Source organism: Manacus vitellinus, unplaced genomic scaffold (assembly GCF_001715985.3).
Source record: "Manacus vitellinus isolate BGI_N305 unplaced genomic scaffold, ASM171598v3 scaffold_13_pilon, whole genome shotgun sequence".
Lineage (NCBI taxonomy): Eukaryota > Metazoa > Chordata > Aves > Passeriformes > Pipridae > Manacus > Manacus vitellinus.
The window spans coordinates 12,991,646-13,006,876 of NW_021938999.1; positions in this window are offsets into that span (position 1 = coordinate 12,991,646).

The window sequence follows — 15,231 nt, forward strand, 5'->3', positions numbered from 1 at the left end:
TAACTTGAAGTTCAACTCCTTCTCTCTGCCAAAATAAAGTACAACATAGGATTCTTCTATATTATTCTATACAGGTGTGTAGCAATCTCTGATTTAGGAAATGGCCATCTGTTACAGAGGTTTCAGGACTGGGCACCCATTGACTGAGATGCAATGTACTGTGATAACCCGGCATTTTAATCTGTATGTTCTTAGCTAAAGTCATCTCCCTTTTAGTGTGGAGGTCACAAGCAGAGACCAGTAAGTGTGACCAGTCTTTTGCTCCATCTGGTGTATTGGCATAAGTTAGGCAGCAAAGAGGTCAAATTAATCAAGAAAGATATCATCCTGGAAATAAGCTGTGGCAGAGCTTCATGTGCCTAGGAACTTAACAAATTAAAACCTGAAGTATTATGGACCTTTGGCAATTGCGGAGTTAGGCAACCTTTAAGTGCAGAATTTTCATATCATGGATTTGTGTGGTAGTTTGGTCTAGGCCTTCCTTGGTGACCAGTTTGTAACCAAGGAAGGGTCCAGATTTACCCAGTATTCCCTACGATTTTTAAGTAAGCCAGGCTATAAGAAGAAAGGAGGAAAGGCCTTTGCTCTTTTTCCTTTCCAGCGGCTTGGAGGTGCAGGTTCCCTGCTGTTGATTCTGTCGTGTTGGGGAGCGAGACCTGGTAAGGCCTTGCTGACCTTGGGAGACGGAGGTTGCTGGTGATCGTTCCATCGTGACTCTCCGTTGTCCCAAGGAGAGTAGTAAGATAGTTTTTTGCCAATTCTTTTAGTTGCTAGATATTGGGCTACTAATCAGGATATATATATATTTTATTTTGGTTTTCTTCCTTTTCCCTTCCCCCTTCCCTTTCCCTTGTGAAATTGTATATATATTTCAATTGTATATAACTGTAACATAAGTGTAAATATATTTATATCTATTTACTTTAACTGTCTCTCTCTCGTTTTGGGTTTTCTTGGTTGTTTTTTCTCCTTCTTCTCCCTGAGGTTTGGGGGGGGGACGATGACTTCTTGTGGTAAGGTTTGGAGACTTGGCAGGGAGCCAGCTTAAACCATATCAATTTGAAACTGTACTCTTAAATAATCTCTAATTTTTTTTTCAGCCCCTACATCCTTTGTGGGGCCAAGACCTTGGCTGTTAAAGGCTCACAGAAAGTTACTGTCTTTTGTAGGAGTCAAATAGGATTTTGGTCCAAAGTCCTAAAGTCATACATTATCACTGAAAACAGGATTTATTCTTTTCTGTGACTGCTGCTTTGAAAGCAAACAATACATTAATTATTATACCTGTATGTAAAAATCAATATTATTTCAAAATTTCAATAAATTCCTCTTAAAAATGTGCAAGAGGATTAAAAGTCTGTCTAGCTCTGACAAAAATGAAAAATATATGCTATCAGTGCTGTAGAACTACATGCATAAAATTAGTAGTAACATACTGTATTACAATTAGGCATTAGAATTAGTACAATGCATAGAAGGGGAAAGTAATAGCAAGTCAGGTACACCACCAACTGGGAAAATTTCAGCTTGCTTTATTCAGTAGAATAAATTTGTGCATGATTAACCAAGAAACTGGGAATTACAGAAAAGGTTAATTCTAGGATTGTAGGGCTCAAGCAGCAGAGGACAGTAAGTACTGCATAATAAGAATGCTTTTTCTTGAAGAAAACCTCTTCCAAGATGTTAACAGAGGTTTCAGAAGGAAGAATACTCTCCATATTATGTATGAACTGTGTTTTGGCAGGAATTCTTCGGTAAGTTATATTTTAAGCGAGAGAAGTCAAAATATTTTGGAAGTGTTAAAAGAGACGACTGCAGTAATGTATATTATAAATGAAGATGATGCAGACCGAAGAAAGAACAAAGATGAGAGAACGAAAAAGCCCACAGGTTGTGTTATCCATGAGTGCTGAACACATGAGCACCATGCGGGATAGGTGCTTCCACCTTCTGGAGGGCTGCATGTCAGTGGTTGTTCCGCCTGCAAGAAACCATCGACAGGGATCTTGACAAACTGAATTTTCTGGAACAAAAGGAAATCTGATTATTGCTGAGTTCATGTCTGGAGAAGTTAGAGAACAGGTTGGTAGGAGAAGCATGGCCTTGAAGGGAAGGCTGGCACTAGCAACTGTCATCTTCCCTGTAGTTTTAAGAAAACGAGTGATGAATGTGCCTGTCCATTTTAAGTGGAAGTGAAGTTCCTGTGCTCAGTCTAGAGGGAAAGAATAATGTGCCTCGCATAATACTGGAAAGAACTAGTACATTAAGTTTCAAAGTTGGCAGCAAGGAATTGTATTGAATCTGTCAAACTGGAGATGGTACAGCAGTGAGAACAGCATTACCGTAATGATATTTGAGAGGAGAAAAAATGTAATCTTGAAAACTAGAGATCTGTCAGTTTGACCTAAGTATAATGAGAAGCTTTTGAACAAATTTGGAAGAGAAGAATAATTAGGACATGGAGATAAATGGAAAATGGGATTAAATGCAATATTGGTTTATGAAATCAGATCAGTCCAAACTAATTTGCCATATTACGCCTAAGAGGTGCCTAATTTTCTAGAAAGAGAAAACATAGTGCATCTCATCTGCTGGGATTTTTGCAGATTTGAAATTTCTAGGTCAGCTCAGAAACATAATACAAGCCCAGCCTCCTCTTTAACTAGTATTTCTGAGAAGAATAAAAAACAGATCAGACATGTTTAGGACTATGTACAACATCTAAAGAGTAGACCATAGGTAAAAGCCAATTCAAAATCCAATTTTTAACTAATTATTGACTCATCTTGGAGGTAGTACTTATTCTTATTTAATTACATTGAGGAACATCATGCTAGATAATGTCAGAAGCCTTATTAAAATAAACTATATAATATATTTTTCTTTTTTTCTTATCTAATAAGCTGTTTAATGAAACTAGAGTGGTTTCATATTAATTTTCTTGACAAAATCATGTTGGTCATTGTTTATCATCCAATTATCTTTTGGACATTCACAAACAGAGTCTTTAATAAGTCTTCCAGTGTATTTCAAGATTTAAAACTTGGCTGATTAGATCTGTATTTAACTGAGTCCTCTTTTCTCCCCATTAAATTGGAGATAGAGATTTTGGTAGCCCTTTTCCAGTCCTTAAGATGTTATGTGTCTCTCACAACTTCTTAGAGATAGTAATCAGAGTTTATTTTGTCCATTTCCTTAATCATCCAAGAATGGATTACTTCTGGCCATGCCTACCTTAATACATCTATGTCAGCTAATTATTCTGTAAGCTGTTTTTCTTAATCTGCCTTGTAGTCTATTTCCTTGAAAAAATATTTTAGTTATGTCCATTAAAAATTTACTCTGTTTTGGTAAGGGCCAGAGAAGAGCAAGAATTGAAGTTTTACTCTTGTTTGAATCATCTGCATTTTTCCAATTTAATGTGTAATTCCAATATGATGTGTGATTTTGTATGTAATTTGCCATATATAAATCCTTCATGATCTAGCTTTAAAAGAAACTACTGTGGCTTTTCAAAGTTTTCAATAGTTACGACAAATCATGTCCTCTGAAAATCAAACCTTATTTATGACTATGTTTTTTTTATATCCTCAAGTTAGTCAGTTTGTTCTACAGTTATGCTACTGACAAATATTATGGGGCTATTTGCATTTGAATTGAACAAGTATTTCAGAAATACATATTTTCCCTGTGGCAAATATGTTCAGGCAGGGAGAAATTATTTGGCTTGCGTTTGTTGCTTGTCAGTGCCATATCTCCTCTGGATTTGCTTGGCAGGTAATGCAGCATTTTTGATTGCTACAGTAGTCTCCCTCACTCCTGCACCCTCTGATGTAGCATGAACTGGCTGCTTAATCTGTACAAATTTGCATTTCACTATTGTAGCCAGCTCCACAAGGTTACTGATAGTAACGTGAATTAGATCAAAAGAGGTTCCCTAAATGCAATCATTTTAAATCCATGCCAAATACATTTTTTCCCCCGGGATTTATATTTTGAGCTTTCCTTTTTTATTTTGTGAATTTTCAAGTGCACTATTTCTGTGCATAATGCCCTTTAGAAATTAATCTTGGCTTTCCGCATCCTAGATGTTGATTTATCCTAGGTGACAATCATGAAGAGGTTGGAGGCACTGCACAATCATGTAAAGTGTTCAGTTTCTCCAGCTGAGTGTTGTAGTTCAGTAGTTCATCATTTCCTACCATTTCACATCCTGTAGCTCTACTATGAAACTCCTATTTTCACTTACTTTCAAATCACACTGTCACTTGCAAATGTTCAAAAATGCAGATGTACTCACTCCTGTGTGTCTCTCCTATCTAGATGCCTTAGCTACATCTATGACAACTGTGGAAATTCTGTTTGTACTCAGATTCCTTAACAAAATCTTTTACCGGCAGATTAAGCAGGCAATGCTTGCAATTTACGTTAATTTAGAACAGACATCTCAAAAACACAGATGATAGAATAATATCAGGCTTGCAAATGTAAGTATTCAACAGCTAACAATGGAACAGGAATAGATTTCAGCCTTCTCCAACTGAGATGTCATTGCCTGCATATAAAACCAGAGTGTATATGCAAACTATGCACCAAGATGGGTGATTTATGTCATGGTGATTTTAAGTACCATTTAAATGAACAAGCATTAATTTAAATAATGTTTATCCTTTTCTCTAAGATATTCTGCAAAATAGAGTCTGTTCTAATTAGCTGATATAATTTGATAAATTTAATGAAGCTATTTGCTCAGCTAAATATGCATGTCTGCTACATATTTGTCTAAGTTGTTCAAAAACTATGTGCTTTTCTTGTGCTACTTAGTACTTATAGTTTTATTATACTGGAAATCAATGAATGGTGAATTCATTATTTAGTGGATAATTTGTCATTTTAATTATTTTTTGTGTGAAGTTTCATTTGAATGGATATTCAGTTTAATTGATGCTCATTTAAAAATTAACAGTATTTTCATAGTGTTTATTGTGGACTTAACACTACAAAAATTAAAAGGCTCCCCCAAACAAGCTTTAATGAAAAATTAATTACTGTATTAAATGAATAAAATATCAACCATCAGTCATCAGTTGATTTTTTCTGCTTGCCATGTTCTTCAAATTTTTAAAATGGGTAAGTCTTGCCATTTCACACCTCATCATTCGTTACTTACAAACTGTAACTGGAAAATGAACTTACCTCCTTTTTCAATGTGCTCTGGATCTCACAGCTTTGCTTCATATCAGCATTAAACTAAAGTAGTCAAATAAACTGAAATGAAAAGTACTCTTGTGCATCTTCATGAAACAAAATTGTTGCAAAAAATTAGCTCAATAAACCATGGTTTTAGTTTTTAACTGATGAATCCTAGCTTTTCATATCCTAATTGTCTTTAAACTGATGGTAAACTTGCTCTGCTTAATTGAATGTAAAAGATGTTAAGGGGCTATTAAAGAGTCAGAATGTAAATTGTTTCTTCTTTTAAAGGTAAAAATATTTAATTTACATTGGAGAATACACATCTTATAAAATGGCTCTTTATCTGCACTGATCTGGTACAAAACCAAAGGTGCATACTGTGCATGTGGGTACCTGTGTAAATAAACCCTGGTTATTTATGCTTTTATTGTATAATTTAAAAGTTATTCTATTTGATAGGTACTACATTCCTTAAAAAGCAGTCTCTTCACTGGATTTGCTTAATCAGCTGACAATATTTTAGGAATTTTTCTGGAATGCCAGATGATCAAAGAAAACCTGTGATGTTCGTTTTATGTTCTTTAGCCTACCTTGTCTCACGGAAGCCATTGGAAAGGAAATGTGGGACCTCGCTTTAAAGAAGATGTAAGATGTTGACTGATGGGACACGAAGGTACAGGAGTAGCACCTATTTAAGACATGGAAAGCAAAGGAGATCAGTTGTAGTAAAGGGAGAGGAAGACAGTTATTTGTTGCAAAGCACACAGCCAAGGGGAATAGAACCGTAGTTAGAAAAAGTAATTGAAATGCACAACCAAAGGGACAAAAATAAAAGCAATGGGAAGAGATAGAAAGGGAGCATGTGTGTTGGGGGTTAGAAGAATAAAAGGAGATCCTTCCGTAGGCATTGGGCTTCATCTGTGGAATCAGTTGAGTACGTGAGTGCCTTGCAAAATTATAGGTATATTGAGTTCTGCTCAACATATGGACATTAGTGGTATTTCATGTAAATTTGAGGTGACTGGAGTGCAGCTTTATGTATCTGAGGTAATTATCTATATTACTTTTAAGGTCACTGGAAGCAAACAGGCATTTTGATTACAGCTTATCTTGTGCATGTCTAAAATGATCATCTGATTGCATGGTGAAAACACTTTTCTATTGACTGCAAAAGAAGTTCAGGCAACTAACTCAGGTATAGACACACTGTAGACATCTAAAGTTACACAAAATGGATTTCATATCCTTTTGATAAGACTTCCAGCTGGGCAGGGATTGATTCCAAAATCTATTTAATCAAAGTGTCCAATCCCTCGCATTATTTTTTAAACCTCTGTGGCACATGTTAAGTATCATTGTGCTGAAGGATATCTTTGATGTCTGCTGAACTCTCAGGTGCTTAATTTCAGGTACACAAGTTGAAACCTTTCTTTCATTCATTGTCCCATTTCTACAACACAGGTGTTTACATTATTTGCGCAGAACCATCTTATCTTTCTACCTTATTCTGTCTCCTTTGTTTAGTTGGAATAATACTCTCTGTCAAATAGACAGCCTTGTGCCCAGATGCTGCAGGTAGCTTTATGTAATGTTTTGCAACCTAAGAGTGCAAACTCTGTTAACATGCAGCCAATATTTTGTAGAACTATATATATTTCTTGTACAGTTTATGGGATATTTTTTAGAGAAGTACCTGTAATGGTACCATACAGCTTTATTCTGTCATGAATAGTGTTTGGATCACATTGATGACAAAGTAGTCACTGTCTTTTGCAAACCATAAGCACACAGGAACGTGGGTCCTATAATTTCTCTCCTGGCAAATGGTTCTTCTAGGCTGCTGATTCCAACAGCGGCCATAAGCAGATCTCTACGGAAAAATAAGGAAAGAATCAGCTGTATGAGGACAAAGTTCTGCCTAACACTTTCCTCTCTGTGGACTTCCCGAGCCTGTTAAAGTTGGTCTGCATACTAACCCTGTATGGGATGTCTCTTCCAGAATTTCATCCAGTCTCTGCTTGGACATTTAAATATTCTACATGCAGAACATTTAAATATTCTACATGCAGAACATTTAAATATTCTACATGCAGTAATACAGCTCTACTGTCCATTGTGCAAAGAACCAACTCCTCTTGTTCTTAAAATGCTCCCACTAGCTTCATTTTTGAAGCCCACTAGCCTCTAGTTTTGTTATTGATGTTGAACATTGACGAAGATGGATTATTTTACACTGATTGAATTATTGTTGAGCAGTCCATCCCTCTCCTTATTCTCTACAATCAGTGTGATTTTGTAGATCTGTATGACACCTCTCAGTCATATATTTTTCAAACTGAAGGGTGTGGCATGGGCAAGTTGTGAATTTATACATCAGTAAAGAGGTGTTTTTTCTTTACTATCTGTTGATTGTCCAACATGTTTTTATCATGTGCTTAATATTTTTATTTTAATAACCCTGACCAGTCCAGACCTGATATTTTTGTAGAACCAAGTATAACACCCCAAGCTCTCCCTCCCAAGAAGAAAAAGGGAGCTCAGAATAAACCACTTTGTCTGAAGCTACAATTGGCTTCCCACAGGGGCATCACTTTACATTTGTCTACACTAAATTTCACCTGACATTTTATTACCCAATTAGTCCTGTCAGTTCTTCTGCAACACTTCACAGTTGGCTCTCATCTTGCTACCTTTAATAACTTGGAACCATCAGCAAACCTTATCAATGATTACTGTCTTTTCTAGGTCATTTATGAATATATTAGCCAGCAGAGGTCCCAGAACAGATCCTTACAGAAACCACTACTGACATCCTTGATATGTAAGAAGTATTTATTTACTCCTTTTCTAAGCTTTCTATATTTTATCAAATGTTTTAGTACATGCTACGACCTTCTCTCTTACCGCATTGATTCTCAATTTCCTTTAAAACATCTTTGGAAATCAGGTCAGACTAAATCAGACAAATAATTTGTAACCCCCTTCAGAACCCTCTGGCACTTGCAGAGCAGGATTTGCCCTTAAAGAAACAATGTTGAACTTTTAATCACCCAGTATTTATCCACAGGTTCACTAATACATCTTTTATGTGTAGTTATACTACTTGTTTTCCACAATTATTTTAGTTTCAAACAAATTCTCTGTGGACACCCTTGACCCTTTTCAGCTTGCCCCCAAGGAAAGATTTTCATCTACTAATGCTCTCATTTTTTCCTGAAGTTAATGCCTATTTGAAGAATTATTCTGCCTTCTTGAATGGACTTGTCTTTCCTGAGCTCTCCTTTATACTTTGGGCTCCAACAGGTTTCTTCCTTAAAATATCATTGCAAACACTGGCACTCCTCAACCATTTATTTTAAAAGTTCCCTCACAACCATCTTGATTTTAAATCCCAGTTATTTTTTTCTCTTAGGGATCATCTCATGTTCAGATCATCTTTACTCACAATGAACCTGGAGTCATTTTGTCTTTCAGTCACAGAATCATAGAACAGTTAAGATTGGAAAAGACCTCTAGGATCCTTGAGTTCAACTGTTAACCCAGCACTGCCAAGTCCACGCTAAACCATGTCCCTATGTGCCAAATCCACACACCTTTTGAACATTTCCAGGGATAGTGAATCCACCACTTCCCAGGGCATCCTATTCCAATTCCAGACCACCCGTTCAGTGAAGAAATGTTTCCTTATATCCAATTTAAACCTCCCCTGATGCAACTTGAGGCCATTTCCTTTCTTCTGGCCACTTGTTATCTGCAAGAAGATACTGACCCCCACCTGGCTACAACCTCTTTTCAGGTAGTTGCGGAGAGTGAGAAGGTCTCTCCTGAGACTTCTTTTCTCCAGATTAAACACCCCCAGCTCCCTCAACAGCTTCTCATCAAACTTCTGCTCCAGACCCTTCACAGCTTCATTGCCCTTCTTTTGACACACAAAAAAACCTTGTCTCAAGCACTTTCCTCCCCTTTGCCTTGTCCTGTTGGGGTTCTAAGTCATTCAGGTTCCCTATGATGTCTATCACAATTGTGATAAAGTCTTTATGTAATCATCTTTGAAGTAGCAAACATTTATTTTTTTTCCTGATTGTTACAACCTTTTCTCTCTCTTCCAGTTTGAGTTCCTGATCTCAGAGGAACATCCTTAGTGCCTGATGCTATATTGATATAATTTAATGGAGAAAACCTCTCACTCAGGTTTTACCCTTCCCAGCTTCTGTGGTTGTTATAGGTTAAAAATCCGAGGGGGGGAATTTTTCTTCCCCCTACCACCACTGTAGGAAAGACAGAGTTTGAATGGCAAGGGGGGCGATTAGCTTTACAAAAGAACCTAGCTGGCCAGACTGCATTCCTAACAGATGCCCCATCAGAGGCTGGGGGGGAGAGGGGAGGAGTTTTGTGAGGGGTTGCTGGCTCTCCTCACAAGGGAGAAGTCAGTTTACTGGGTTCTCTCTCTGGGACGGAGATGGGGTAGCTGTCTTTGCCTCCAACTCAGACCTGCTGCGTTTTCATCGGAGAGTTTTTGTGCTCACTGGGAGAAAAAAAGGAGGAGCCTTGAGACACTGTCATCTGAGGACAATAGTGAGTTCCGTGGGGGTGGACTGCTTTCCTTTCCCCCTTCTTCCATTGGGGGAAGGGTCCCCATTTTCTTTTTGACTTCTCCCGCGACCTGAGACCACCCCCCAGACCCCCTCCCAGCGTGGTGACCACCAGAGCCTGACGGCAGTCACCACAGAGAACTGCAGGCTCTGCACCTCCAGTGATCCAACAGCACCCCCTGCCAACCGTGATTAGAACTGCGCTAAAAGACAGAGAAGTATTCAGACTTTTTCTTTTGTTTGAAGGGGACTTTTTGGGTACGGGACAATTGTCTAGTTTTTTTTTGTGTGTTCTGTTACTGTTCTTGCCAACATACATATATCTTTTAATAAAGGGTTGTTATTTCTTCTGGGTTTTTTTCCCACACTTCCTCAATTAAGGCCCTGTCATGGTTTGAGATAGCCCCAAAATCCAATTCTCTAGCTCCATTCCCCCTCCCACATCTCAACCTAATGTGAGATGGGTTTTTCCAGACAAAACACACCAGACTCAAAGTGGGGGAAAGGGAATATATTACAATGACTGTACAAATAAATACCATATCACATTATACACACGATCACAACTATCTCTACCATGACATATGTATTTACAATGGACCAGATCTCTTCTCTCCTCCAAATAAAAGTCCAGGAGGGAAAGAAGGACAGATCCCTTCCAGTCCTTAAGCAGCAGCATCTTCTGAGGCAGCAGTCTGTCTGTCTTCTCCACATGCAGCAGCTGATAGCTGGCTTTCTGCCAGCACTCACGAGGGAGGTATTCAAGCCTCTCTCGGCCCCATCGCCTCCAACCGAGGGGTCTTCCGTGGGCTTCGTAACCCCAGACAAGGTCGTTTCACCACGTCATATCACAAAGACACAGGGGGTCTTCGTGACGGTCTGGTATCTCCAGGAGACTCAGCTCCTTGCAGGGCCTCTGTGCCCTGTCTCTCAGGCTGCCACCGTGGCAGCAGTGCAAGGGGGGGAAGAACCAAGGTCAACTCCCCCCGCATTCCATCTGGCCGTCCCGGTCCAGGTCCGGGACGCTCTGAGCTTCTTAGCTCCTCTCTCTCTCCGGTGCTGCATGTCTAAAACTCTTCTCCTTAATAGGAGTCCATCTCCCTCTTCTCCAAGAGGGTCTCAAAGGAGTTTTGGGGGCTGGTACAGTCTTACCCCAAACTCTGTCTCTCAGCTGCTGGCTCTCTTTCTCCTGACTCTCCTTCCAGGAGTCCTTTCTCTGGTGCTGCATGTTGTTTCTGCTGCTCCTTCAGTTCAGGTTCTTAGCTCTGGCTCTCTGCCACCGTTTCTCTGGTCAGTGCCGGCTGCTGCTCTGTGCCCATGGAGAAAACATCTCCCGGCATAACTACAGGCACCTAGCCCAGCTTTATGCTGTTCCAGGTCCCCTCAGCCCCCCAGCCAGGGGCTGGGAGGCCCCAGAGGGCCCAAGGGGCTCAGAGCCCCTTCCTCGTGGCTCTACAACATGGCCACCTCTCCTCAACAACCAAACTACAAGTCATCTCTTCCGGTGAGCTTGTGGAATGTTGACATTTTTGCAGGAGTGCCCATTGGGCAGAACTTCAAAACTTCCAGGGGTTTCCACCCCTTGGGGTCTACCACTTTTCTTAGCCTCTGGGGAAAAAAAGATCCAAACCACTACAGGCCCCTTAATTTTGAATTTACAATTGCTGAGAGAGAGGAGTTTGTTTTGTCTCATAACTCAACCTCTTTAGCAAACATTCCAGTCTCTTCAAACTGAGACAGTGGTGTTTCTAAACTTCTCCTTAATGAATAGCTTCATCTCTAAGGGGTTTTTTTAGGTGGGACTTGTACCCATTTGAAGATTAAATAGCCCCAACATGTCCCTGAAAGTGCTTTTGATCAATTTTTCTGTCTCTATCAGTTTTAGTTAAGGCTTCCAAGTCTCATTGGCTTGAATTCTCTCTCTAAAGCTTTCCCGTTGCTGATACAATTGCTGTGTGCCACTTTCCCACAGGGCAGGTACTCATCATTTGACATGCCAGAGGGTAAACTGCAAAACTGTTTCTCTTTTGGCTGAGTTTCCTCTTCATTTCTTCTCCACATGAAAGCAAAGGTGACTTCCAAAGCAGTTATGTATGTCCACATGATCTTACTCACACCACCTCCCATCATATTTTCTTAATAAAAAAGCTACAAAGCATGAACAAGTACTGTAGCAGTAACTGCTGTAGTAAATATATGAGATTTATGTTTATAAAATAGCAACAGGGAAAAATTTTGTTAGCTTTTTGTACTTATATTTAGTGATCAGAATGATATTTAAGCCCTTTTAAGGATGGAAAAAGGTACAATCTTGCATTAGCTGAATTTTAAAAAAACGTCCTCAAAGTCAATTTCTGGGGAAAAAAATAAAAGGGCAACTTCTCATCTCGTAGGAATTCTTAAAATTCCAAGAAAATTCAGTGTCATATAGGTGTTTTTCATATGTATTCCCCCAAAAAGAAAGATTTTTAAAAAAATATTCTAAGCAATCTCTATGCAGAAAATAGAATGAGGCTTTTTTATACATCATTCTCTGAGACTGACATTTAACACAAATTCCTTCAGTGGTTCTTTCATCTTGCAACAACCAACAGAATACTAAAGGAAGATCAGACTATCTCAAAAACATCTACTGGTTGTTATTCCTAAGACAGTGCATGGGGAATTAAAAAGAAAATACTACTAATGGTACAAGATGGTGTTGTCTAGTACTGGAACTCCAGCACTTCTTGAAGGTACAAAACATAATCTGTATAAACAGTTCAACTGTAGAGTTCTGGGTCTGTTGGCTCTTGTAGACTGTAGGCTTGTCCTAAGACAAGGACTAAAGCCCAGAACTGTTGTTTTCTCTTTGGGAACTCAGTATTTCATGTGAGCCAGTGAATCACGAGTGAGGCTCAGTGCTTCTATTTGCAAAATAATTGAAATTTTAGACCTGCAATTGTTCAGCAAGCTGTATTACTTGGCATTCAGATTTTGGTTGTAATTCGGCAGAACTTGATGTCAAAGTCTAAGCCAATCCGAAATATGGCCAAATATCCAAAACATGGTGAGGCATGTATATTTTAATGTTTCATGTTAAGAGAATCAATTTGCGTTATATACATATTATTGTGAAGAAAAAAAAGTCTTCTGTTTTTGGTGCATTTTCAGCACCTTGAAAATACTGCCCTGCTGTGTGCTGGCATTGCATGGATTTTTTTATTGCACATGATTTTTCTCTAGACTGGTTAATTTCTGAACAACTATATGAATTTCTACAAATGTTTATAAGCAGGCTGAACAAGAGTAACTGTAACATCTGCTATGTAAGAATCATCTTAAAATCAATAAAAATGAAAGCTGCTGTTATGAAGTAACATGGATAGATCTGTTGTATTTGTACAGTAGAAATCGTCATCTTGCTGTGAAGTAGCTACGGAAGGGACCAATGAACAGAGAGGGACATAAGACATTCCAATTACTTCCTATGGCAGAGATTAAATCTACAACTCTGTTTTTACCTGGATGCCTGAACAAGAATCTCTAATAGCAGCAGCAGGGATATCCTTCCTCACCGTGTATTTAAAGGTTGTTGCAGAAGTCTCTTTTGCAGGCACAGGTACAAATGCTTCAGTTCCATTTTTTGTTGACCAACCTTTCTACCAGCTGCTTTGTGGGAATTTTCACAGAATCACAGACTGGCTGAGGTTAGAAGGGGCTTCTGTAAGTCATTTTGTCCAAACCCCTGCTGAGGCAGGACCACATAGACCCAGCTGCCCATGACCTTGTCCAGGCAGCTTTTATCTCCACAACCTCTCTAGATGACCTGTTCTACCTGAAGTATCTACCTGGGGTTTTCTACCTAGAGTTGTTTCTTGATCGTCTGAGATTAGATTTATTTTCTTTTGTTTGTAAGCAAAGCATATTCCTAGACATGTCAGCATGTATGCTGGGCTGCATCAAAAGCAGCATGGCTAGCAGATTGAGAGGTGATTCTGCCCCTCTGCTTCACTCTTGTGAGATCCCACCTGGAGTTCTGCATCCAGCTCTGGGGCTCCAGCACAGGAAGAACATCCACCTATTGTAGTGAGTCCACCAGGTTAATTAGAGGGATGGAGTACCTCTCCAATGAGGAAAGGTTGAGAGAATTGGATTTGTTCAACATGGAAAAGAGAAGGCTTTGGGGTGACTCAATTGTGGCCTTTCAGTACCTGAAGGGAGCCTACAGAAAAGATGGAGAGAGAGACTATTTACAAGAGGGTGTAGTGACAGGACAAGGGGAAATGGCTTCAAGCTGAAAGAGAATAGGTTAAAATCAGATTTTAGGAGGAAATTCTTCACTGTGAGGGTGGTGAGACACTGGGACAGGTTACCCAGAGAAGTTGTGGATGCTCCATCCCTAGAAGTGTTTAAGGCCAGGTTGGATGGAGCTCTGAGCAACCTGGTCTAGTGGAAGGTGTCCCTGCCAATGGAAGGGGGGTTGGAAGTAGATGATCTTTAAGGGCCCTTTCAACTCAGGCCATTTTATGATTCCATGATTTTATGTCATTGCTACAACAGGAATGAAAATAAAACACAGAGGGGGTCCTGCACAATGTCCTTCATGTCCTGCACTGATTAGATCATTACAGATTAGACTGGTTTGAAGCAGGTATGCCACTCTGGGCATCTGCAGTGCTTTGCCTTTAACTCACCATGTCTGATGAGGTACCAGGTTTGGTACCTGCAGTGGGAATTGGAAGAAAAGAGCACAGAGTGAGCTGAGGACACCACTTAACTGCATGACTATTACTCAGTACGTGACAACAGATCCCACAGAGCTTGTAGGGTTTTTGGAGTAACCTGACATTTGTAGCAAGAAATGTCTGATTTTCAAACAGTATTCATGAAAACTATTTTACTTTCCATCTCTTCACTAAAATACTTTACTATAGGCTGGGCCACAGAGGACTAATAAGTAATCAAGCAGCAGCCATACAGCTTGGTCTGCTGTCCTTTGGTAACTGGAAAAGTGCTTGTAGATGCCATTTATGGCCTAATAGAGAAAAGCCTGTAATCACCTGTAAGGAGAATCAAGTTTGACTGCCTTAGGTGTAGATGTGTAAAGTGAGGTGAGAAAATTCCCACCCTGAGTCACTATTGTTCCAGCAGGACTCTTCCCTCAATACAGTCACATATATAAGATGCACAGTTCAACAATGTGTGATTGATGTTTTCTTTCTTAGTGATGCAAAGTTATAGATGTTAGGAAGTATGTGTCATTTGTTAAAGGAGTTCACTCAATGACTAACCAGCAAGAAACAAGTCACCAAGGAGAGATCTGTAAGAGCGTAGTGAATATATAATTTGACAGAAAACATGCTGGGCAATGTGCATTATTTTTACATGACAGTCCACTGTTACACATCAATACTAATACAGCTGAATTTCTCTTACTTTGAGCTTTATTCCGCTTTCACAA